General features: G+C 54.9%; 3 non-coding genes across 3 annotated transcripts; 2 read left to right on the top strand and 1 right to left on the bottom strand.

Annotated features, from left to right (window-relative positions):
• Positions 1 to 2253: 2253 nt before the first annotated feature.
• On the top strand, positions 2254 to 2326 carry TRNAK-UUU. Its single transcript has one exon. It is a non-coding gene; the product is annotated as a tRNA-Lys (tRNA).
• Positions 2327 to 11361: 9035 nt separating this feature from the next.
• On the bottom strand, positions 11362 to 11443 carry TRNAS-AGA. Its single transcript has one exon. It is a non-coding gene; the product is annotated as a tRNA-Ser (tRNA).
• A 2637-nt stretch (positions 11444 to 14080) lies between these two features.
• Positions 14081 to 14152, top strand: TRNAQ-CUG. The gene has a single exon. It is a non-coding gene; the product is annotated as a tRNA-Gln (tRNA).
• The last annotated feature ends 10176 nt before the right edge of the window (positions 14153 to 24328 follow it).

Raw genomic sequence — 24328 nt, 5'->3', positions numbered from 1 at the left:
AGCAGTCTGCCCCTACGGATAGATAAGTGGGGTTAAATCAGTTCTCAGCCTGAGTCCTTTGCTCTTAATCCTGAGGATATTGTCCCACCATGGGGCCATTTCCCGCCTCTCTTTCCTAGGGAAGAACAATTTTCCTTGCACAGACACAGGAACAGCAAGATCCTTCTCTGTCCCTTGTGCAAAGCAGGGGGCCAAATTCCATGGAAACAATGGACAAGCAGGGGGCCCTGGGCACATCCAGCCCTGGCCGTGAGATGTTCCCTCCTCTTTCTTTATGCCCCTGTTGTTATTTCATGGATTGTCTGGGATGGGGAAAAAGCTCAGTTCACTCCAGGAGGAGGGGGAAAGAACCCTGAAAGTCTCAGGACCCAACTCCTGCTACCAGGATCACTGAGGTGCTGGGAATCTGACTGTGTGAATTGTCAAGGTGGGGAATGAATAACAATTTACAACAAGATCCACCTCATTAATCACTGACACAGGCTAATCCTGCCGCAGATAGACGGGAAACTGGGAGTGATTCTTTGCTGTGCAGCCATGGAAACAGTGACCCAATTGCACCGCAGTGAACGTACTGGGGAAAGCTGGACTTTACAGGCAGGTGGAAAGAGCAGATCCTAGAAACACCTGGAGCTTCCCACACCACTGCTACCACCAGAGTCAGGCGGTGAGCGACTCACAGCACCCCTCCCCTCCCATTACCTTCCAGCAGGGGGTGGCAGCACCCCCCACCCAAAGCAGGGGAGAGGGCTGAGTGTATCTCTGCACCCTGAGTCCAGGGCACCCACTCTCTGCCCCACACATCGAATCTGGCCCTGCTGAAATGTGACCCCAGAACCAGCAGCCTCCAGGACAGCAGATTTGGCCTCAGAGCCGGGAATGTGTCCCTCATGCTGCTCTTAGGCCACTGGATATTCTGGAAACAGGAGGGCTCTGAGTGTAACCTATAGCCCACATCATCTATCTGGGGATGTAGCTCAGTGGTAGAGCACATGCTTTGCATGTGTGTGGTCCTGGGTTCAATTCCCACCATATCTAGGTTCCTTTCACCCTGCTGCTTTGCTCATGCCCAGAGAGGATGTGACCCTGCAGGAGTTTCAATCCTGCTCAGTGAGGGGCAAGTGCCAATTGCATGGAAGGTCTGGGTGGGCTTTCTGCTCCTAAGACTCCTCTGTACATTTAAGATTCCCACCAGTTGTGCTGCTTGGGAAAAGAGTAGATGAAAAGGGAGAATCCTCCACCACTGGAGGGAAAGGTCCCATATGCACAGACTGAGAGGCAAAGACTAGACTTATTTTTGTCTGGGCCCAATCTTTTCACCTGGTACAGCCCTTGTTCCAGCTCACGTGGTAGCTAGGGATGTCTCATGACTGCAGCCATGTTTGTTCAGTTCCACCCCCTTATACAGCTTTGGCACAAGGCAGGAATTTTTTGTCTCTCTCCTGAGGAAGAGCCCCAGGTTTAAGGTGGATTCCTGTACCAGGTGACATGGTCACATGTCCTGTGAGACCCCCCGCAAGCCTTCATTCTTCCTGGCCTGACTCACAGATGGTGCAGGACAGAGCCATCTCCAGTCAGTTGTCCTGGTTAATGGGAGCATTCAAGAGTCCAAACCACTACTAATGGCCCACACTTTGCATCATTACAACAGGACCTCAGAGTTATAGTTCATATTTCTAGTTTCAGATCCAAGAATGATCAGTTCATACAAATAGGATGAACACACACAGTAGATTATAAGCTTTGTAATGATACCTTACAAGAGACCTTTTGCATGAAGCATAGTCCAGTCACTTTATATTCACACTCATTAGCATATTTTCATAAAATCACACGGAGTGCAACATCACAGCAGGGAAAGGGTTTTACTGCGGCACCTGGAAGCAGTCAAGTTTCATGTTCTGGCTGTGGTATGAGTTCCTCCAGCTTTCTCGTAAGCACACATGTACCTTAGCGGGTGCTCTCGATACAGGAATGGCCCCGACACGGTAAAGTGATGGGGATTGCATTTTCCTTTTTTATTTCTGTATTTCCAATGACATTTCTGTTTGTGATTTCGTTTTGCTTTGTATATCTGTGTTTTCTCCTGGAGCTAACTTAAAAAAGAATAAGGCCTCAGGGCGCCGGATGGAGGAGCAGGCTGGGGCTAGGACTGCTAAGAGAGCGAGAGTAGCAGGTTTTCTGTATTGTTTCCTGCCCACATTTTCATGACGAGTTTCTCTGCTGCATGAAATTTGCTTTTGTTAAATGTGAGCCTGGCTAGCTCAGTTGGTAGAGCATCAGACTTTTGATCTGAGGGTCCAGGGTTCAAGTCCCTGGTCAGGTGAAGAGGGAACAGTTTCCCCTCAAAATGAAAGACAGAATCTCTCCAGGATGTTATTTGACATCACTTCTTTTCACTAGGAAGGGCCAAGTACTGCCTGGGACTGAAGGGGCAACTTCCTCACATGCCTATTGGCCTTTCAGTCTGGATTAAGAAAGGCCTCTGGGAGCTGCAGCAAACTGCTGCATGACAACTTGGTGAGTAAATGCAGGGCTGCCCCCACAGAGTCATCCTCGGCAGAGGTCTGGGGGTTCCCTATTGGTCCCATGGTGTACAGGCCAGCACTGGGGACTTTGAATCCTGCAATCTGAGTTGAAGTCTCGGTGGGATCTGAGGACAATTCCTTGTGCCCCCTGTGCCACAAACCCTGCTGGGTCTTCCAAGGCTCTATCTTGCTTTCTCAAATGCCATGAAAGCCTGTCTTTTGCCCACTAGCTGTTGTGACTTGAGCACAAGAGGGGACGTTTGATCCAGAAGCCTGGCCATGCCTGGAGTTCTGTAGATAGGGATGCAAGCACCATTTCTGCTGAGTCCTGAAGCTGGGCTGCAGCCTGGCCTAGGAGGCAGCCCTATTGGTTGACCTACTGGCCCAAAGTCACTTGGGCAGTGTTGGTGTTCCCCAGGGATGCTGAAGGGCCTAAGGGAGGGAGGCTCAATACTCCCCCCTATCAGTCAGGGCGGAAGAGGAGGGCTGCAAGAGTGGGCAGGTTGATGGCTGGGCCTTCTAGCGTTCGGTTGGGGACATGGTGGGGAACACGAACTGGGAGAAATGGTTGCTGGCCTGTGAGGAATGGTTTGGCCAGTGGCGTAAGTGGACCTTGTCATTACCTACAAGGTTGTCATGCTCAAGACCCATCTGTGGGGAATTTCCTCAGCCAGGTATTTCCCTCTGCTCCACGAGTGCTGCTGAGACCGAACACATAAGAACATAAGAAAGGCCGTACCGGGTCAGACCAAAGGTCCATCTAGCCCAGTATCTGTCTACCGACAGTGGCCAATGCCAGGTGCCCCAGAGGGAGTGAACCTAACAGGCAATGATCAAGTGATCTCTCTCCTGCCATCCATCTCCATCCTCTGACGAACAGAGGCTAGGGACACCATTCTTACCCATCCTGGCTAATAGCCATTTATGGACTTAGCCACCATGAATTTATCCAGTCCCCTTTTAAACATTGTTATAGTCCTAGCCTTCACAACCTCCTCAGGTAAGGAGTTCCACAAGTTGACTGTGCGCTGCGTGAAGAAGAACTTCCTTTTATTTGTTTTAAACCTGCTGCCTATTAATTTCATTTGGTGACCCCTAGTTCTTGTATTATGGGAATAAGTAAATAACGTTTCCTTATCCACTTTCTCAACATCACTCATGATTTTATATACCTTTATCGTGTCCCCCCTTAGTCTTCTCTTTTCCAAGCTGAAGAGTCCTAGCCTCTTTAATCTTTCCTCGTATGGGACCCTCTCTAAACCCCTAATCATTTTAGTTGCCCTTTTCTGAACCTTTTCTAGTGCTAGAATATCTTTTTTGAGGTGAGGAGACCACATCTGTACACAGTATTCGAGATGTGGGCGTACCATGGATTTATATAAGGGCAATACTATATTCTCCGTCTTGTTCTCTATCCCCTTTTTAATGATTCCTAACATCCTGTTTGCTTTTTTGATCGCCTCTGCACACTGCGTGGACATCTTCAGAGAACTATCCACGATAACTCCAAGATCTTTTTCCTGACGCGTTGTAGCTAACTTAGCCCCCATCATGTTGTATGTATAGTTGGGGTTATTTTTTCCAATGTGCATTACTTTACATTTAGCCACATTAAATGGCCTTCCACTTCTTGTGCGGCAATAGGACATCCCTACCTAGTCAGGAGAAGTGCGGCTTTTCTGCCGTATTAGAAGAGGGCTGGGCTTGGTGGGCTTTGAAGACTTTTATAGCTCTACTGTTTTGTTTTTCAATTTTCAGTGAGTGGCTGAGCTGGAGGGCAGGTCAGGCCTGAGGGGAATGATGGGGCAACCGCACAGAACGCAACTGACTCTTCCGATATGGCCGTATTTTTTTTATCCCACTGGGTGCAGCACCGGGTATGGGGATGGCCGATGGTGGGGGAAGGGGGAGCCCCCCCCTCTAGTGTTCTTCTACTCCCACCTTACACCCTACAGGATTTTCAGTGGGTGGCTAGGTGGAAGGTGCTTGCAGGGTGGCTACATACGCAACAGTGGGAGCCCTCAAAGCGGCGGCCACAGATTGGCTCAATCTGAACAGAGGTCAATGTACCACTAGGTGAGACAGGCCAATTTTAGGAGCTTCCTCTGAAGGTGAGCAACTGTCCCCAGAACTTACTGACAGGAGCTTTAAAGTATTTGCAAGTGTGCATGACCAGCATGTGCAGAGCAAAGGCTGACGATGTGAACTGTGTCAGGCTCTGGCAACGCTTGAGACAATGGACCATCTTCAGCCACCAGGTAACCTAGGATCTGAGACAGGAATGGGGTAAGGAAGCAAGTCAAGCTGAGCAAGGCAGGCAAAAATTCATCTCGCCTTCATGGGTGCTTGCAATGATGCTCTTTTCGTGTGCCAGGGCTGACAAAAACTTCCCAGACAGAGAAGCAGCAGGCCCAAAAAAGTGCTATTCGGGTGCTGACTTAGCTCTTTATGCTATTATGTGCCAGCAATGCCCCTCTGCCAGGTACATTGGCCAAACCAGGCAGTCTCTACGTAAAATAATAAACGGACACAAATCAGACATCGAGAATTATAACATTCAAAAACCAGTCAGAGAACACTTCAACCTCCCTGGTCACTTGATTACAGACCTAAAAGTTGCAATATTACAACAAAAAACCTTCAACAACAGACTCCAATGAGAGACTGCTGATTTGGAATTAATTTGCAACGTGGACACCATTAAATTAGGCTTGAATAAAGACTGGGAGTGGATGGGTCATTACACAAAGTCAAACTATTTCCCCATGTTTATTTGTCCCCCTACTGTTACTCACACCTTCCTGTCAACTGTTGGAAATGGGCCATCCCGATTATCACTACAAAAGGTTTTTTTCTCCTGCTAATAATAGCTCACCTTAGCTGCTCACTCTCATTATAGTGTGTATGGCAACACCCATTTTTTCATGTTCTTTGTATATCTATATCTTCCTGCTGTATTTTCCACTGCAGGCATCCGAGGAAGTGGGTTTTAGCCCATGAAAGCTTATGCTCAAATAATTTGTTAGTCTCTAAGGCACCACAAGTGCTCCTTGTTCTTTTGCAGATAAATGAATGGAGGTTAAGTCCATGAATGGCTATTAGCCAGGAGGGTAAGGAATGGTGTCCCTAGCCTCTGTTTGTCAGAGGGTGGAGATGGATGGCAGGAGAGAGATCACTTGATTGTTACCTGTTAGGTTCAGTCCCTCTGGGGCACCTGGCATTGGCCACTGTTGGCAGATAGGATGCGGGGTTGGATGGACCTTTGGTCTGACCCAGTATGGCCATTCTTATGGTCTTATAAAGGGAGGGCAGAGCCTTGTGGCAAAGTTTCTGTGGTGTAGGGGTTATCATGTTTTCCTAACACGCAAAGGTGCCTGGTTTGAAACCAGGCAGAAACATGGTGGCTTATTCCCAGCTCCTACTGGCCTGTCCCTGCTGTTGTAGGAGCAGCAGTGATTTCTATGCTCAAAAGTTCTCTTATACTTCCCCTGCTCCCACTTTTGTCTCCTCTCCTCTCTGAATGCCTGTGAAGTGGCTTTCTCCCTCCCGCTCCCTCCTGGAATGCTGGTGGGATGAATGGGCTGGTTGAAGAGCAGAAGAGCTCCCAGGTAGACAAGGTGTCTGGGACTCTAATTAGGCAGCACTCACGCACCCAGAGCATGGACACTGCCCAAGGTGGAGTGTGACCAACCAGATGCAGCCAAGTCATCTCTAGTCTCAGGACCTGAGGTGCAGGCCCTTAAAATGGGAAGGGGCCCTGTGCTCAGGAGAGCACTCACAAGCTTGTAGCTCCAGTGAGGCCCTTTGCCCGGAGCGCCTGGCCAGTGGTTCTCTGCGTTGTATTTCATTGTGCCTCAGGGAGACTTACCTTCATCGCACCGTCCATAGCTGCGCTGTGGGACACTTACCTTGCAGAATCCTGACATCTCCAGCGCTGTGCCTGTCCTGGGAGCGTGAGTATGCGAGTGCGAGTGTGACTCCCCCCCGCCCTGCTTATTTTGAGCTTAACTGTCAGTATAATAAATGTGCTGCTTTCTGCCAAACTCTGGTGGGTCATTAGTCCTCCCTTTGCTTACTGGCTGGCCCAATTTTGGGTAACACCTGCGATAACCCCAACCCCTGCATGGCAGAGGGTGGTGAAATGAGCTGAGGAAAAAGCCTTGGCATCAGCAGGGGAAAGCTAGAGGATCTTGGCCAGTCACCTTTTGAAGCCTTGTGGCTTGGCTTCCTCTGCCCTTGGATGTTGGCCTATGGCGGCCGGCTCTTCTGCGTGACTTGGCCAATGGGCGCTGCGGAGTCGGTACTCGGGGCAGGGGCAATGAATGGAGACACTCCCCCCACCCCAGGGGATGCTGGGACATGCCGGCCATTTCTGGGAGTGGCACAGAGGGACGGAGGCAGAGTGGGCAGGGAGCCACCTCAGTGCTGCTGGCACATCTCTGCACACCCATGGGGGGAGGGGAGCAGAGGGCCTCCATGTGCTGCCTGAGGTAGGGGCAGTGCACAGAGCTGCCTCCCCTCCCGGGTCTATTACAGGAGTGGGTGGGTGGGGTCTTTTGGCCTGCGTGGTGCAGCAGGTCGGACTAGATGATCACACTGGTCCCTTCTGACCTTAAAGGCTCTGAGTCTAAAAGGGAGAGGGAAGTAAAGGAAATACTTTTTCAAGAAGTTAACCAAACATTGTAATGCCAGGATAACTCCAACAGCTCATTGTATAGTCCCACCCCTTTCTTCTTTCATTGTGTGTTGAGTGACCCGCAGCACATGGATTCTGTCATTCCATTGATAAAGTGATACAACATGATTGAAATTAAACCAGCTCCCAAAGGAGAGAATATCACATCCCTGTATTGGCTGGGAATTGAACCCAGGTCAACTGTTTAGAAGGCAGCTATGCTCACCACTATACCACCGGCAAAAGTGTTCCTTATGCTTGCCCAATGAGGCTAGACCAGCATTGAGGCATTTTTCTGCCTGTTAAAATGTACTGGATGCTCATCACTTAAAAAAACACCTCCATCTTCACCTGGGTTTGAATCATCAGCCTTCAATTAGCCACCAAAGTTGTTAATCTCAGGGTATGTCTACACTACGGGATTATTCCGATTTTACAGAAACTGTTTTTTGGAAACAGATTGTATAAAGTCGAGTGCACACGGTGACACAATAAACACATTAATTCGGCGGTTTGCGTCCATGTACCGAGGCTAGTGTCAATTTCCAGAGCGTTGCACTATGGGTAGCTATGCCATAGCTATCCCATAGTTCCTGCAGTCTCCCCCGCCCATTGGAATTCTTGGTTGAGATCCCAATGCCTGATGGGGCAAAAACAGTGTCACGGGTGATTCTGGGTAAATGTCGTCACTCAATCCTCCCTCCGTGAAAGCAACGGCAGACAATCATTTTGTGCCCTTTTCCCTGGATTGCCTGGGCAGACGCCATAGCACGGCAACCATGGAGCCCATTCAGTCTTTTTTCACTGTCACCATATGTCTACTGGATGGTGCTGACAGACGCTTAAAGAAGAGAATGACCTGGGAGTCATTCCCATTTTTGCCCAGGCACCCCCGGCTGATCTCACCGAGGCTAGCCAGGAGCACTCATGGGACAGCGATGACGGATACCAGTCCTACTGTACCGTCTGCCGTCCGCCAGGAAGGGAAGAGGATGGTGCTGTGTAGCGCTGCAGCACCGTGTCTCACAGCAGCATCCAGTAGACATACGGTGACAGTGAAAAAGGTGAGAAACAATTTTTATCCTCGGCTTTCACGGGGCGGGAATGACACATACCGGAACCACCCACAACAATGTTTTTGACCTTTCAGGCTTTGGGAACTCAGCCAAGAATGTAAATGGTTTTCGGACAGTGCGGAACTGTGGGATAGCTACAGTCATCAGTCGCCCTCCTCTGTGAGTATCCATTTCATTCTTTGGCTTTCTGGTACACTTGTCTCAGCTCCTTAAGTTTCAGCACTGTGTTGAGTCCCTACTGTAGCCTCTGTCCATCATAGCCTTGGAGATTTTTGCAAATGTTTTGGCATTTTGTCTTTTGGAACGGAGTTCTGATAGAACGGATTCATCTCCCATGCAGAGATCAGCTTCAGTATCTCCCGCATGGTCCATGCTGGAGCTCTTTTTGGATTCTGGGACTGCATGGTCACCTGTGCTGATCAGCGCTCCACGCTGGGCAAACAGGAAATTAAATTCAAAAGTTCACGGACTTTTCCTGTCTACTTGGCCAGTGTATCCGAGTTCAGATTGCTGTCCAGAGCGGTCACAATGGTGCACTGTGGGATAGCGCCTGGAGGCCAATACCGCTCATTGCGGCCACACGAACCCTAATCCAACATGGCAATATCGATTTCAATGCTACACCCTCGTCGGGGAGGAGTACAGATATCGGTATTAAGAGCCCTTTATATTGATATAAAGGGCTTCGTTGTGTGGACGGGTGCAGGGTTAATGTGATTTAATGCTGTTAAATTCGATATAAACTCGTAGTGTTGACCAGGCCAGAGAGAGCAGCAGGTTTCCCCTATTGTTTCCCGCTCTTGTTTTCTTGACTAGTTTCTCCTCTGCACCAACTTGCTCTTTCGCTTTGGGAGCCTGGTTAGCTCAGTTGGCAGAACATCAGACTTTTAATCTGAGGGTCCAGGGTTCAAGTCCCTGGTCAGGTGATAAACTACTCCCCAAGATCTTACACTGTCTTGCTGGAGTCCTCTTGGAGGTTACTTTTTCTCTGCAGGATTTTCCTTTCCTCAGAAGGGCCTTTTGTGTTGTTGGGTTTGAAGGGGCAACTTCCTGACAGCCCCTCTGTCCTTGCAGCCTGAAGGAATAAAGGCCTCTGGGCATAGAGCATGTTCCTCCCCTGCACACACACACACACACACACACACGAACACACAGAATATCCCTAAGGAATTAGAATCACCTGCTGCCTTCCCCTGTCCTGCTGGATCCCCAAATGAAGATGCTCTTCAGCCTAAACCCACGTCCCCTCTTTTCCCAGTGCCCTCAGACCCAACCTCAGTCCCTCCTATGCTCACTGCTCCTCACTCCCAACCAGAGCCTGCTCCTCTTCACCCTTCTCCTCAATCCCAGTTTAAACAGCCACACTGGGCTGGACCAAAGGCCCACCTAGCTCTGTGTTTTGTCCTCTGTCAGTAGCCAATACCAGGTGTCCTAAAAGTTAACCAACAAGGCACCACTGGGAGTTGAACCCAGGATCTGTTGTTTACAAGACAGGTGCTTTAGCCAGCTAAGCCATGGTGCCTGCCTGTGGCTAAAACACACTGTCTGCCCACACCTGACTCTCTGCCATCCCCACTGGGGCCTGACAAGCTTTGCTTGTGTTTGAATTCTGCAAAGCAGAGGAGCAGGTGACGTTTTCCTTGCAAGCTCTGTGTGTGTGTGTGAATCTTTGGCCAGGTCTGCACTGCAAAGTTATTTCAGCATCATTATATTGCTCAGGTGTGTGAAAACACACAACGCTCCCTCGGTTGGCAGCTTTTGGCTGGTGCACACACTGCAATGCCACGTCTGGCGACAAAATTGCCCTGTTTTGGTGACAAAATAAAACCACCTTGACGAGAGGCCTAGAGCTTTGTGCAGCAAACTTAAAGTGACAAATTTTCAGTGTAAATGCTGCTGGTCATTATATCACTATAATGGCCTCCACCAGTATCCCATAATGCCCGCCGTGAACTCGCCTGCCCTGCATTCCTGCTACAGAGGCTGGGCCCCTCCCCTTTCAGAGCCCTCCCATTTTTAAAAGTCCTGGGGTGTTGTTCTCCCCCTGTTCAGGCACCCCTGGGGCCCTGCACTTCACACAGCTCTCCCTGATTTCAGCTGTTAGTGAGGGAGCCTCACTGCTAGCGCAGACTGGGCAGTTTCTTGCATGACAGACACTGTCCCAAAGCAGGACTAAAATTTGGGACTAGATTCATAGACTTAAGGTCAGAAGGGACCATTATCTCACCCATCCACTCCTGTAACAAAACCCTAACCTATGTCTGAGTTACTGAAGTCCTCAAATCGTGGCTTAAAGACCTCAAGGTGCAGGGAATCCTCCAGCAAGTGACCCGAGCCCCACGCTGCAGAGGAAGGCGAATGTCCGAGAACAATTCTAGGGGCAGGTGAATGCAGAGCAATGACACTGGAGGTGCCCAGACCTCCAATGGGGGCAGCGTGGAAATTAATAATGGGAAGATCATTTGTGAAATTAGTCGTCACTGACAAGCTTTGTCTCTGTTCCTGTTTCACACTGTGGTGTTAGTTAGAGGAATCAGTACAGATTTGTACTATATTAATTAAACACTTAATTTTATTTACCCAAGCCAAAAACTTAGTGTCACTTATTTTTTCTCTGTCCTATCAAGAATGAATTGAATTTCGTGACTTTCTGGAAAGTGCAGCGAGATGAAATGTGGGGAATTCAGTCTGTGTGTTTGTGAGCTGATGTTTTCCTCTCACAGGTCAGTGCCTGCATTGAAATACCAAGAGGGATCTAAGGGCTGGTGTACGCTGGGCACTGAACTGACAGAGTGACGTCTCTCAGGGTGTGAACCCAACCCAACCCAACCCAACCCATCCCATAGAGTTAAGGTGACCTAAGCCCTGGTTAGATAGTGGTAAAGAAAAGGAAGAATTGTTCTGTCAATGCAGCTATTACAGGGATGGGAAAACCTCCAATCACTGTTTACTCCAAAGTGCTATAGCAATGCCACAGCAGCATTTTAGGTGTCCACAGAGTGAAAGTAGATCTGGCTCCAGTTTGCACTGTGGATGCTCAGGCACTAAGATTAGAGTGATAATAACAACAGCACAGTGCTTGTGTAGTTGGCAGGATTTGAACCTGTGCGGGGTGACGCCAATAGATTTCTAGTCCATCGCCTTAACCACTCGGCCACAACTACTTGACATACAATTATTCCACTACATGATGATTCTGTTCTCACTGAATTGTCACTTCAAATTGCTCAGACCAGCTTCCCAGCACGCTCATGACTGCGCATCAGTGTAAGTGTGCCCTTGGGTGAACAGTGAGAATTCCTGCCCATTTCCCTTCCAGCTGGAGCAGGATGAGAGTGTGTTTGTGTGAACGACATTGCTGTAGATTGTTGTTCATTCCCCACTCTGACAATTCAGACAGTCCCTTTCCTAGTCAAATCTCCAGCACATTGTTCCAGGGGCAGGATTTCTCTGGGGCACTGAAATATTTCAGGGGGCTGGTGCGTGAACTCAGCCTTGCATTCCACCCTTGATGTTACATGGACTAACAGCAGCAGCAGAAAGAAAGAGCTGAGCCAATAGCTTCCTGCCAGGGATGCAGGTGCCACAACCCCTCTGTCTGACCATTGCCATTGCAGGAGAGAAGGGTTCACTGGAATCGAATGCCCTGGTTCAGACCAGAGACACAGGAAGATTTCACTGTTCATGGATCTGTGCAAAGGAAATTGTGTCTCTGTGAAATTGAGGTGGGAAATGAAAAGTCCACGTGGTGGCCCAATGCTCTAGGGAATGTGGGTGAAGGACTCGGGCTGAGAAATGATTTAACAGGGGTTTGTTTCAATGTATTGCCCCGATTAAAATCGATGGCTAAAAGGCAGCCATGTTGTTAGCACTTGTACCGGTGTTGGGACATCCCAGTGGGTGTCAAGTCCATTGCCTTCACCAGGGGCAGTCAATTATTTTATCAAGGTACAAATTTCTTGGCCAAGGTATAGTCAAGGTCTAGACGCCAGAGAAAATAATGCACTGCTGATAAGAAGAAGTACATAAAAAGATTTTGCAGCCACCATGGGCATAACAATGATGTGCCATGTTTCACTCTCCTTTCCCTTTGGTGCCACCTCCTTTCCCTTTGGCCTTGTAGTTGACCAAGGGCAAAGCTAAACATCTCCTCAGATACCAGGGAGTGTTTATGTCCATTCCTGCGAGCTACACAGGGGTTTGATGTTGCTGCTTTCAATCCTCTGGCTCTGCCGGGATAAGGAACAATTCAAGCTGTCACTGAACTGAAGGAGGAAGATCAGTTTTTGACAGGAGAGGGACACCTCCTCTTCAAGGAGTTTGGCTGGCAGTCCTGGTCCCCAGGTCTCACCCGTGGGGCTCCAGCAGTTTTGGGACCGGGTCACTCCCTTGGCCCCACCTGCTGCCCCCAGGCGCTCCCCCCCAGGAGCCCCAGCAGTGCAGCGGAGCTGAGCAGCATCTGCCTGCTCACTCCAATGGCTGCCGGCCCCTCTGCATGGCAGGGCAGGGTGGGTCTGTGCCTCCGCGCGCTTCCCCCACCCCGAGCCCCTGCAGCCAATGGGATGCTGCGGGGGTGATGCCTGGGGGCAGCAGAACGTGGAGGCCCCCCAGCCCACCCCACCTTGGACACCCCGGTAAGCACCGCACCCCTTACTCCCTCCCAGAGCCTGCACCACCATCCCCTCCCCACATACCCCTCCTCCTCCCCGCAAACTCCATCCCAGAGCCTGCACCCTCTCCACACACACCTGCCCCCAACTCCCTCTCCCTCCACACACACCCTCCTGCCCACCCTAATCTCCCTCCCAGAGCCTGCACCCCCACCCCTCCTCCTGTTCCCCCTACTCCCTGCCCCAGCCCAGAGCCTGCACCCAGCCCCCAAACTCCCAGCGCCCTACCAGGAATTTTTGTACTCACGGCCAGGGCCGGCTCCAGGCTCTTGGGCTGCGGGTCCTGAGTCCCTGTCGGAGGGAAGTACCTGCCACTGAATTGCCACCGCCGCTTCATTCATCCTTCGTGGCAATTCGGCAGCGGTCCCTGAGTCCTCTCGGAGAGAAGGTCCCACTGACGAACTGCCACCGAAGAAGTGGCAGGGGTAGAGCTGCCGCCGGCGCGCCGCGGTTCGTGGTCGAGCTGCGCCCCTCCAGGGTCTGCCGCTGAGGCAAGTGCCTCCCTCGCCGCGCCCATGTTACGGCGCTGCAAACTCCCTCCCAGAGCCTGCCCCCCGGACCCCTCCCCCACCCAAACTCCCTCCCAGAGCCTGCCCCCCAGAACCCTCCCCACCCAAACTCCCTCCCAGCACCTGCCCCCAGAACCCCTCCCCACCCAAACTCCCTCCCAGCGCCTGCCCCCCAGAACCCCTCCCCCACCCAAACTCCCTCCCAGAGCCTTAGGCAGGTGAGGGGCAGAGTTTTGGGGGGCGGGTTCTGGGCGGTGTGAGTGACATTATTGGCCCACTGGGAGGACTGGCACTGGCCCTAAGGTAAATTGAGGTTGAGACCCATGTGTAAAGACCCATGTGTAAATTCACTGAACTTTTCAAACTCTCCACAGCTTTGCCAATTTTCACCAGGAATTTTTCTCCATTAACAAATTCTCACTTGTTCCCTACCAGTTGGTGACCATTGCACCAGGGGCATGTCAGTCTCAGGGTCCTGATTTCCCATTGACCCTTCCCCCTTCTATTGGGACTGGAAACTAGCCAACCAAAAACCCCACTAAGTTTTAGTAAAGGGCCAACAGTCCCTTACACAAGCCAGCCCTGTGAGAGTCACCAATGTGCAGAGAAGGCAGTATGAGCTGGTCCCATGGTGTAACGGGCAGCACTCAGGACTCTGAATCCTGCAATCTGAGTTCAAATCTCAGTGGGACCTTGTGTTAGCTGGTGGTAAAGATCTGGTGCTCAAAGTGCTTTCCTGTCTCCAGCTATGTAAGAGTGAATCATTTCCTCCTGCTGGGTGACTCCTCCCTACTGGAGTCAGGTCTTTGGTGGGGGTCTAGAAGTGGCTCTGGGGGTTGGGATTCTCACTGCTTGACCTGATGCCCACAAGTTTGGTGCTTGTGGCCACACTTTTCCTCTTGCCCACATGGCACTTGAAGAAAGCAGGGCCAGGCTTGGTAGGCAGGAGGGAGGAAGAGCAGGGCCGCCCAGAGGATTCCGGGGGCCTGGGGTCTTCGGCGGCGGGGGGCCCTTCCGCCCGGGACCCGCTGCCAAAGTGCCCTGAAGACCTGCGGTGGGGCCCCCGCTGCCGAATTACCGGCGGGGGCCCCGCCGCCGCCGCGCAGGCCGGTCTCCAGCGGAAATCCGGCGGCAGGGGAGGGCCCCGCCGCGGGTCTTCGGGGCACATCCGCGGCGGGTCCCGGAAGGGAAGGGCCCCCTGCCGCCGAATTACCGCCGAAGACCAAGCTGAACTTCGGCGCGGGTCCGCCCGCCTTCGCGGTAATTCGCCAGCGGGGGGTCCTTCTGCCCCGAGCGGAAGGACCCCCCCGGCGAAGACCGGGAGCGAAGAAGCTCCTGCGCCCGGCCCCGCAAGAGTTTTCCAGGCCCCCCGGAGCGAGTGAGGGACCCCGCTCCAGGGGCCCCGAAAAACTCTCGTGGGGGCCCCTGTGGGGCTCAGGGCCTGGGGCAAATTGCCCTCTTGCCCCTCTGGGCGGCCCTGAGGAAGAGTCCCAGGCTGGAGCCCAGCACACCTCTCCTCCTCTGGGCACCTAGAGCAGAGGCGGCTGGTGCTGACAGCTCTGAGGGAAGGCTTATAAGCCACAGAGCGACTGAGGTCAGGGCCAGAGGAGGGGAGGACCATGCCTATGCATGGACAGCAGATGGCCATGAAGACACCCGGCCAGCCTGCTTCCTGGCCTGGCAAACACCCACTGAAGTCGTGCTTAATCCACTTGCTGATCAGGGGGAAAACCTGTCAAAATCTGTGTGAGGAGAACCCGCTTGGGTCGGAAGGGAGCGAGGAAAAAGAGTGAAAAAAATAACCAGCAAGAGAGAGAGCAAGCGAAAAGAATGTGAAAGGCAGAGAAAGAAATAAAGGGAGAGAAAAAATATTAGAAAAAGAAGGAAAGAAAGCAAGAGCGTGAAAGGTAGAGGGGAAAAAAGAAAGCAAGGACATACAAGCTAGAGAAGGAAAGGAATGAAAAAGAGCAAATGAACCACAAGTGCTAGCTGAAGCTGGAATGAGAGAGTCAGAGAAAGGACAGACTGACCCGTTAAGCAAGGTTGCACCCAGATTCTCCATGTTGGGGGAACAGGCCCCCCATTTCCATCCTGGCCCTGCTTGGCGGGACCATCCATAGGTGCCTATTGGCACCCCCATGCTCTGTGGAGGGGGCAAGCCCCAAAATACCCTCCCCTCGGGACACGGGCTCTCCCCAATCATGACTCCCTTCCTGCACGCTCCTGGGAATGGGGGGGAAGGTGGGGGGAAGGCGTGTGCTGAGCAGCACCGTGGGTGTCTCTCTCTGGGGCGAAGGAAGAGGATATTTTTTGTACCAGAAGGAAAGAGCAGGGGGCGGGGGCGTTTGTGGAGCCGGGGCGCACACCAGAGAGAGGAACTGAACACAGCCCAGTGTGAGCCCAGTGCCAGTTGGAGCCCAGACGCCTGCATCTGGAGGACCATCTCCAGAACCTACCTTGATGGTGCTGTCCATCACTGCTCCCACGTGAAGCTTCCCACCTAGACCTCTCTGGACGAGGTGAGGTGGTGCATTGGCAAAGGGGGCTGTTTGAGCGGGGCTCTGTGTGTGTGTTTGTGTATATAATTTTGGGAAGTGAAGTCACAAACTGCTGGGGCTGGTTTCCTGTTGGTGTGAGGTTTTTTTTGGTCATCTTCTTGTTTTAGGGCTAGAGCTGGGTGGCTTTCTGCGTGCTGACAAAGGCAGCGGTACAAGGCTCAGGTGGAGAATCGGGGGAAGGGTTCACAGGGGTCACAGGGATAAGAATCACATTTAGCCCTTGCATGGCAATGGTGGTGCACTCACGCACTGCCACGCCTTTAGTATCACGACTACTTATCTGTACAACAGCAGCACCTACAGAGACCGGGGCAGAATCAAGGCCCCTGTTGTGCCGGGGGCTGCACAGACACAGAGACAGTCCCTGCCCCAGCTGAGATCAGGCCCCGTTGGGCCAGGCGCTGCCCAGACACAGCGAGAGACAGGCCATGCCCCAGAGAGTTTACAGGCTCCACACCCAAAAAGTGGGAGGAGAAACAGAGGCCCAGTGTCACACAGTAGCACTGAGAGTAGAACCCAGGAGTCCTGGTTTCTTCCTGTTTAACCACTAGACCCCACTCTGCTCCCAGAGTTGGAGACAGAACCCAGGAGTCCTGGCTCCCCAAAAGGGCAGGAGTGGAGTCTAGTGGTTAGAGGAAAGGAAGATGGGTGTCAGGACTCCTAGGTCCAGTCCCAGCACTGGGGTTAGAGTAGAGTCTCGTACCTTAGCACAGGTGAGGCTGGGAGCCAGGACTCCTGGTTCTTCCTGTCCCCAGAACCGTCTTGCACAGCAGGAGGGGGCTCGGCAGGACGTGCTGATGGGGTGAAACCGACCAAGAAATGCAAATCCTGGAAGGAGCCTGTGCCAGGAACTGGGTGGTGCCACGGTTCCATCCCCATCTCTACCCCCCCACCCCTTGTCTGGCTATGGATCGTGCCCCCTGTGCCCCCAATCCACTCCCTGCAAGCCCTGGGGGGCAGGGAATAGCCATGGTGCTGGGCCCCCCATCCAATTGAAGTATTCAGTGTCACACTGACCCAAGGTGTGTGCATAGAATGGGGATTGTGCGTGTGTGTATTGATTGATTGATTGATTTCTGCATGGGGTTTTGTGTGTGGGGAGGGGTGTTTGTGGCTGTGCAAGTATGTGTGTTCATGTGGCTGGATTTGTGCATGTGTTTGCATCTGTTAGCAGTTGTGTTGATGTTGGCTGGATTTGTGCGGATGTTTGTGTATATTAGCAATTCTGTGCGTGTGTGTGTCTGGATTCATGCATGTGTTTGTGTATGTTTGCAATTGTGTGTGTGTGCATGCTCTGCTGCCCTCTGCCGGCGCAACAACCGCTTTCTCTGTATGTCACAGCCCCATACCATTCACCCTGGTGGTGATTTCCATCTTACAAGGGCTGGCTGGCCTGACCCTTCTCCTCTGCGGAGTGTGGTGGGGCTGCAGCTCACTCCCTGTGGGGCAGGAGTGCCAAGATGCGGGCACCGGGCCCGATGCACCTGGAGAGCAGCTCACATGAGGTGGGGCAGGGCACGTGGTGTCCGTTCTGTGTTGCCTGGTGCTGGGCCGTTGCACAATCCCCAGCCGCACAGCGCATCCCGAGAGGGGCAGGGGCCAAGCAGATGATCCAGCACGAGAGGGGTGAGGATGTGTGGTTGAGGGGAGGAAAAGCCTTGGGCTGCACTGGGGAATGCAGAGCAGGGGTGACCCCCCAAAAACCTGCAGCAAAGGGATGGACAGGGGGGGTGGGTGGATAGAAGAGGCAGCGAGCCGAAAATCGACACGGGGAGTGTGAGGTCTGGTGGTCAGCGCGGGGGGGGGGGTGGTCAGAATTCCTGGGTTCTATCTCCAGCCCTGGGAGCAGAGTGGGGTCCAGTGGTTAGAGGTGTGTCGGGGGTAGCCAGGACTCCTGGGTTCTCTCCTGGCTCTGACTCTCTCTTGTGCAATCCCTCGGCAGTTACCCAAGTCACCAGCGTGTGTGAGTGGGGGGCTGGGGCCGAGTTGCGACATGGTGTCACGGAGTGTGGGGGAGTCAGGGTCCAGCTTCCTGCGATCACAGTGACTCTCAGCCAGCCAGTAAAGCAGAAGGTTTATTTAGACGACAGGAACACAGTCCAACACAGGTCTTGCAGGCACAGATAACAGGATCCCCCGTTAGGTCCATCTTGGGGCCCCAGGAGCCCTATAGCCCCCATTGGGGATCAGAGCCCTGTCTGTGCTTCCCTTCTTTCCCCAGCCAGCTCCAGTCTGCCCAACCCCCTCCAGCCCCTCCTCTCTGCTCAGCTTCTTTCCTGGGCCAGGAGGTCACCTGACCCCTTTGTCTCCAACACCTTCAATTGCACCTTTGCAGGGGAGGGGCCCAGGCCATCAGTTGCTAGGAGACAGAGTGTCAGGCATTCCCTTGCACTGGCCTTTTGCTTTGCTAGATACTTAAGAACTGCACTGGGGACACTGAAGCTTCACAGACCCCAGTAAGACCAGTCCCACTTCCTCACACATGGCCCAGAGTCTCATACTGCCCCTTTGTTACCCAGCCCGGGGCAGGGTGGGGGATGGCCTGGGAGACCTGCTAAGAAAGGCGCTTCTGGTGGGTTTGTGTGTGGGTCACGCTGCCCCCGGCTGGATAGACCCCTATGGTCAGAACCAGTCTCAGCCAGGGTCAGGCCCTGGAAGCCCAGCCCCCTCTGTCGCCACGGCTATGTCTATTGGTCTCCTGGAAAGGTCCATTCTCATTGGTAGCTGTCCAGTGGCAGTGAGTTCCACAGGCCTTGGCACATGCTGTATGGGGCAGGAGGTCCTTGTGTTGGGAGCAGTGGGAGTGAACTGTGTGCGGTTGTGTCTCTGAGCACAATTGTGAATATTCCAGTGTGTGTGTGATTGTGAGCATGGCTGGGGGGTGTGATTGTTTCTCTCTTTGGGGATGGAGCGAGCATGCCCTCTGGGTGTGTTGTGTGAGTGTTCTTGGGACTGTGTGAGTCCCTTTAGTGCATCAATGTGTGTGTCACTTGCTGCAGGATACAAAATCCTGCAAAGCCAACACACACACACACAGCGGGCTCAGCCCCACCAGCAGGGACACACATGTCTCTCCTGGGCCAGCTTGGACAATTTCCCATCTCGACCCGGCACACTGCTGGTGCCCCCACATGGGGTGGGCAGCGACTGGGCGGGGGCAGATATGCTGGATACAGAAGGAAGCACTTTGAGAAAATCAGTCAAGGCCCTTAGCAGAGCTGAGACACAGACCCAGTGACCCTGCACCACCCTGGGAGGAGTGGGGTCGAGTGGTCAGAGCAGGAGGGGGCTGGGCACCAGGACCCTGGGTTCTATCCCTGGCTCTGGGAGTGGAGGGGGTCTAGAGCAGGAGGACTGGGAGACAGGACTCCTGGTTCCATAGGGGAGACTGTTTTTTCCTGGGCTCCCCTCCCTAGAGATCCCAGCCCCCTAGCGGAGAATGAGTGGGAACAGGGGAAGTTGCTCTCCCACTTCAGAAACATGATTCAACCCCTCCCCCATGGGCTGTGACATCATGGACCCCCCCCCCCCAGGCAGACAGTAGAAGCCCCACCCCATCAGAGAAGGTGGGGTCTAGTTGCACCCACAACAATCCCACTCATGGTTGCAAAGAAACCGCACAAACCACTGCTAGGACAGGATCTGCTGCTCCCACTGCTTTCTTTTTCACCATGAGCTGCTCCCCGCCAGGCACCACACTCCATTCACACACCTTTGGTCAATATGCAGCTCAGTGGCAAACACTGCCCCGAAGTGACTCCGGTGCAGGCACCCACAGCACGAACTCCCCACACCGGATTCTGTCCACACGGAGAGAATTCTCTCCACCGGTCTCCTTCGGTTCATCTCGCTGCTCTCCGTCCTGCCGCCAGACACTGCTCATCTGCATAGCCCCGCCCATGGACACGTGACACCTTCTGTCCTTTTAGTCTCCAGGGACTGAGTTGTCTGCAGGGAGTGAGCACGTCACAGCCGCCGGGCGGGATTGTCCGTGAGCCCGCGCTGGGGCGGGGCTTCAGGGAGAGACCCAGCCCCATAGACGGCCTGGGGCAGGGAGATATTGGGGGGAGGGATGGGGGGCGGGGGAAGGGAGAGACCCAACCCATAGACCGGTAGGGGCAGGAGATCTTGGGGTCAGGAGGGGAGAAGGGGGATTGGCAGAGACCCAGCCTGGGGTGCAGGAGGAAGGGGTGGGGTGGAGGGAGACATGTCGGGTGGGGTGGGGTGTGTGAAATGTTGGTCCAGGGAAACTGAGTCACTCCCAGGACATCGTGTGCAGGGAGAGCACAGGGGCAGGAGAGAGCCCCAGCCCCAGAGAGCCCCAGAGGGATATTGGGGCAGGAGGAGATGGCAGAGGAGACACCCATCTCCATAGACCCCAGAGGCAGGAAATGAGGGGAGAAGGGGGAGGGAGGGATCCAGCCCTATAGACCGATAGGGGCAGGGAGATATTGGGGGCAGGAGGGTTGGCAGAGACCCAGCCCGGGTGCAGGGGCAATGGGGCGGTTTGGAAGGAACTGGGGAGGAGAAGAGACACATGGCAGGACAGGGAAACTGACTCACTCTGAATACATGCAGAGCAGGGCCGGGCGGAGGAAGATCAAGCTGGTCCCAGCGTAATTTTGGGGGGGTCTGATTCCCCACTCAGCCGGGGGGCTCCCCTCTGGGCTGAGGAGCCCTGGAGTGGGGCGGGTACAGGGGCTGTGTGTGTGTGTGTGTGTGTCAGGCTGGGGAGAACCCAGGAGTCCTGGCTCCCAGCCCCGCACCTCCCCCACTCCCCTCCCAGAGCTGGGGGAGAACCCAGGAGTCCTGGCTCCCAGCCCTGCCCCTCCCCCACTCTGCCCCCCTCCCAGAGCTGGGGGAGAACCCAGGAGTCCTGGCTCCCAGCCCTGCCCCTCCCCCACTCTGCCCCCCTCCCAGAGCTGGGGGAGAACCCAGGAGTCCTGGCTCCCAGCCCGGCCCCTCCCCCACGCAACCCCCCGCCCCGAGCTGGGGGAGAACCCAGGAGTCCTGGCTCCCAGCCCTGCCCCTCCCCCACTCTACCCCCCTCCCAGAGCTGGGGGAGAACCCAGGAGTCCTGGCTCCCAGCCCTGCCCCTCCCCCACTCTACCCCCCTCCCAGAGCTGGGGGAGAACCCAGGAGTCCTGGCTCCCCGCCCTGCCCCTCCCCACTCTACCCTCCCAGAGCTGGGGAGAACCCAGGAGTCCTGGCTCCCAGCCCTGCCCCTCCCCACTCTACCCCCTCCCAGAGCTGGGGGAGAACCCAGGAGTCCTGGCTCCCAGCCCTGCCCCTCCCCCACTCTGCCCCCCTCCCGGAGCTGGGGGAGAACCCAGGAGTCCTGGCTCCCAGCCCTGCCCCTCCCCCACTCTACCCCCTCCCAGAGCTGGGGAGAACCCTGGAGTCCTGGCTCCCAGCCCTGCCCCTCCCCCACTCCACCCCCCTCCCAGAGCTGGGGGAGAACCCAGGAGTCCTGGCTCCCAGCCCTGCCCCTCCCCCACTCTACCCCCCTCCCAGAGCTGGGGGAGAACCCAGGAGTCCTGGCTCCCCCATATTTCCATATGGCTCCATCCAACAGCCCCCCCCCCCGGGTGGGGAGACAGGAGGCCAAGGGAGAAGCAGGCGGGGGGGGGCAGGGCCAGGCGAGACCCCGGGACACGCGAGTTCGCGTCAGGAGCCGGAGGGGGGCGGGGCTCTCTGGGGGCGGGGCTGAGGAGTTGTGAGGGGAGGTGTCAGGTTGACCCAGGACCCGCCCTTCCTGGGCTCGAGAGGACGGAGGTGCCCCGGGCAGGCTGGGAGTTGTAGTTCCTGGCTCGTCTCAGAGCGGAAGTGCGCCGGTTGCTCGGACAACGCGCTCCCTCCCGGTGCACTCTGGGAAGCGTAGTTCTCTGTCTCTCTCACGCGCGGCCTCTATTGCAGGAGGGGCCGTAACTCGTCCCTTCGCCGCGCCCCTCCCCGCTCCCTGATTGGCGGAGAGAGCGCGGGACAGAGACTCGGCGCGCGGGGGGAGGCCCCGGTTCCCTCGCCCCGAGGCTCCCCTGGCGCGCTGCGCCGCTGGGATCCGTGGGATCCGGGCGGGGGCTCGGGCAGCGGCGGCACTTCGCTCCCGGGGGGCCCTGCGGCGGCGGGTGCCGCCGCGGCGGTAACTCGCCAGCGGGGGGGGGGGTCCTTCCGCCCCGGAGCGGAGGAAGCTCCTGGGCCCGGCCCCGCAAGGGTTTTCCAGGCCCCCCGGGGAGAGTGAAGGACCCTGCTCCAGGGGCCCCGAAAACTCCAGTGGGGGCCCCTGTGGGGCCTGGGGCAAACTGCCCTCCTGCCCCCGGGCGGCCCTGCCCCACATACCCCCCAGTCACTCATCACACGCTGAGCTAGTTCTTCAGGGGCCCCACTGCCCATCCAGGAGCCCCGTGGGCCTGTGGCCGGGAAGTGAGGGAAGCTCCCCTGGGCTGGGCTGGGGTGGGTGTGACTTTTCCTGCCTTGTGTGTGCTGGGCTCACCAAGGCTGTTTGCTCCTCGGGGTGGGGGTGGTTTGGCCACAGGTGACGTGGTTTGCAGCCCGGTGGATGCTGCGGGTGTCTGGAATGGGGCGTGTGTGTTCCCATCGTGCCCCTTCCTCTGCCTGCAGAGCTGAGCACAGACAGGCCTGAGGGGCAGAGCAGGAGCTCTGGGAAGGAGAAGAGCAATATGAAGATGGAGTCTAAGACGAGGCCAGGTGACTTCTGTGGAGGGAGACGTGCTGGACAGCGCCAAGGATTGGGGAGACAACCAGGTGTGAGCCCAGGCTGCAGATTTCTAATTGTAGCTGTGATGGCAGAATGGGAGGAGGGTTGAAGCCGGAGCCCTGGGGTGTGGGAGTAGTGAGAAGAGGAGCCTCGCCACCGTTGCTTTTTCTTTGTGTTGTGTTTCATACCAAGAGAAAATAAATCGCGGGGACGGAGTCCAGCCCTGAGGTGAGATGGAAAGTGAGCGAGAGCAGTGACTGCGTGAATCCTGTTGATGCCAGGCAAGACCTGCCCAGCTGGGATCAGAGTAGCTGTCTCTGTCGGTGAGATATGTATCTGGTTTGGGAAGGGCTCTGGTCACAGTCCTCCTGGCTCCAGGCAGGGACTTCCCGTTACCTGGGTGTGGGTTTCCAGACTAGCTGTGGCTTCAAGGAGATGATGTTGCCATTTGCGAGGGCTGATCATCTCTGGCCAGGAGTGGTGTGTGCTCCCTAGCAGAAAGTTGGATCCATGAGGGTGACTCCTGTTCTGAGTTTCTTTCTTCCTCCGAGGTTTCTCTATGTTGGCCAACTTACACTCAAACTCTCTCTCCCCTTTCATGGACACCTGTCATGTTCATTTGCCTGCATCCTCTTCCTCTGCTCCCCTCCCCAGTCTCCTATGGGCTCAGCTGGATCCATCTGCCCCGGGCAAGGTCTCTGCCATATTGGAAAGGATGTGTCCTGCCTGCCAGGATAAGGGGGTTGCTCTTCCAATCCTCTATCTTCGGGGAGACCTCATTGGTGTAACTGGGTCACAGCATGAGTGGCCAGTCATGTCTTTGGGGCTGTGGGGTCTGAGACTGAGAGGGGTGGGCTCGTGGTCATGGCTTTGGGCACAGGAGAAGTGGGGCTGGGATTAGAGATTCCCAGAACCCTCCTTATCACCCGCTAGCTCCATTACTGCATCACCCAAAAGCCTCACTCAGGGTCCACTATGCCTCCTTGTGCTGGGCACTGCAGGGACAATCAGAGGGACAGCAGGATGCATGAGGAAATAGATGAGTGTGTGAGGCAGATGGGTGAAGGGGTGTGTGGCATACATTGGGGACGGATGGGGTTGAGAGTTGGACGGACAGCGGGACAGATGGAGAGCTGCAGGGACGGATGGTGACGTCACAGGCTGGACTTGTGATGGGTTCAGCTCATGGCCGCTGGCCCTGTCATCTCCTGCCCCCATCTGCCCGTCTGACTCTGCCCCTGTCTCTCGCAGGCAGCACTCAGCAGAGTCTGGCCCTGTCGTTACACTGGTGCCTACATCCAGTGTACACCTGTGTGTTATGTGCTCCTGGAGAGCTCAGGCGGGACAAGCATGCGGCTCACGGCTGCTGAACCAGCTACTCCAAAACTGCCACAGATCTCCCCTCCTTGGGCAGCAAGACCCTGGCTGGGGGTTCCTGTCCCTCCTCGCTGCCAACGCATCCTGCTCAGCACAGAGACCGAGGTCACCTGCCTCCGCCCAGCCTCTAGCTGGAGCTGCTCCAGCCCCGAATTGCTGGTATCCAGCCTGGCCGGAGTTGGTGCGATGTCCTAGCGGAGTCCGTTCTTTCTCCCCGGTA

This window comes from Mauremys reevesii, linkage group 17 (genome assembly GCF_016161935.1).
Source record: "Mauremys reevesii isolate NIE-2019 linkage group 17, ASM1616193v1, whole genome shotgun sequence".
Taxonomy (NCBI): domain Eukaryota; kingdom Metazoa; phylum Chordata; order Testudines; family Geoemydidae; genus Mauremys; species Mauremys reevesii.
This window is presented reverse-complemented; position numbering and strand designations above follow the sequence as displayed.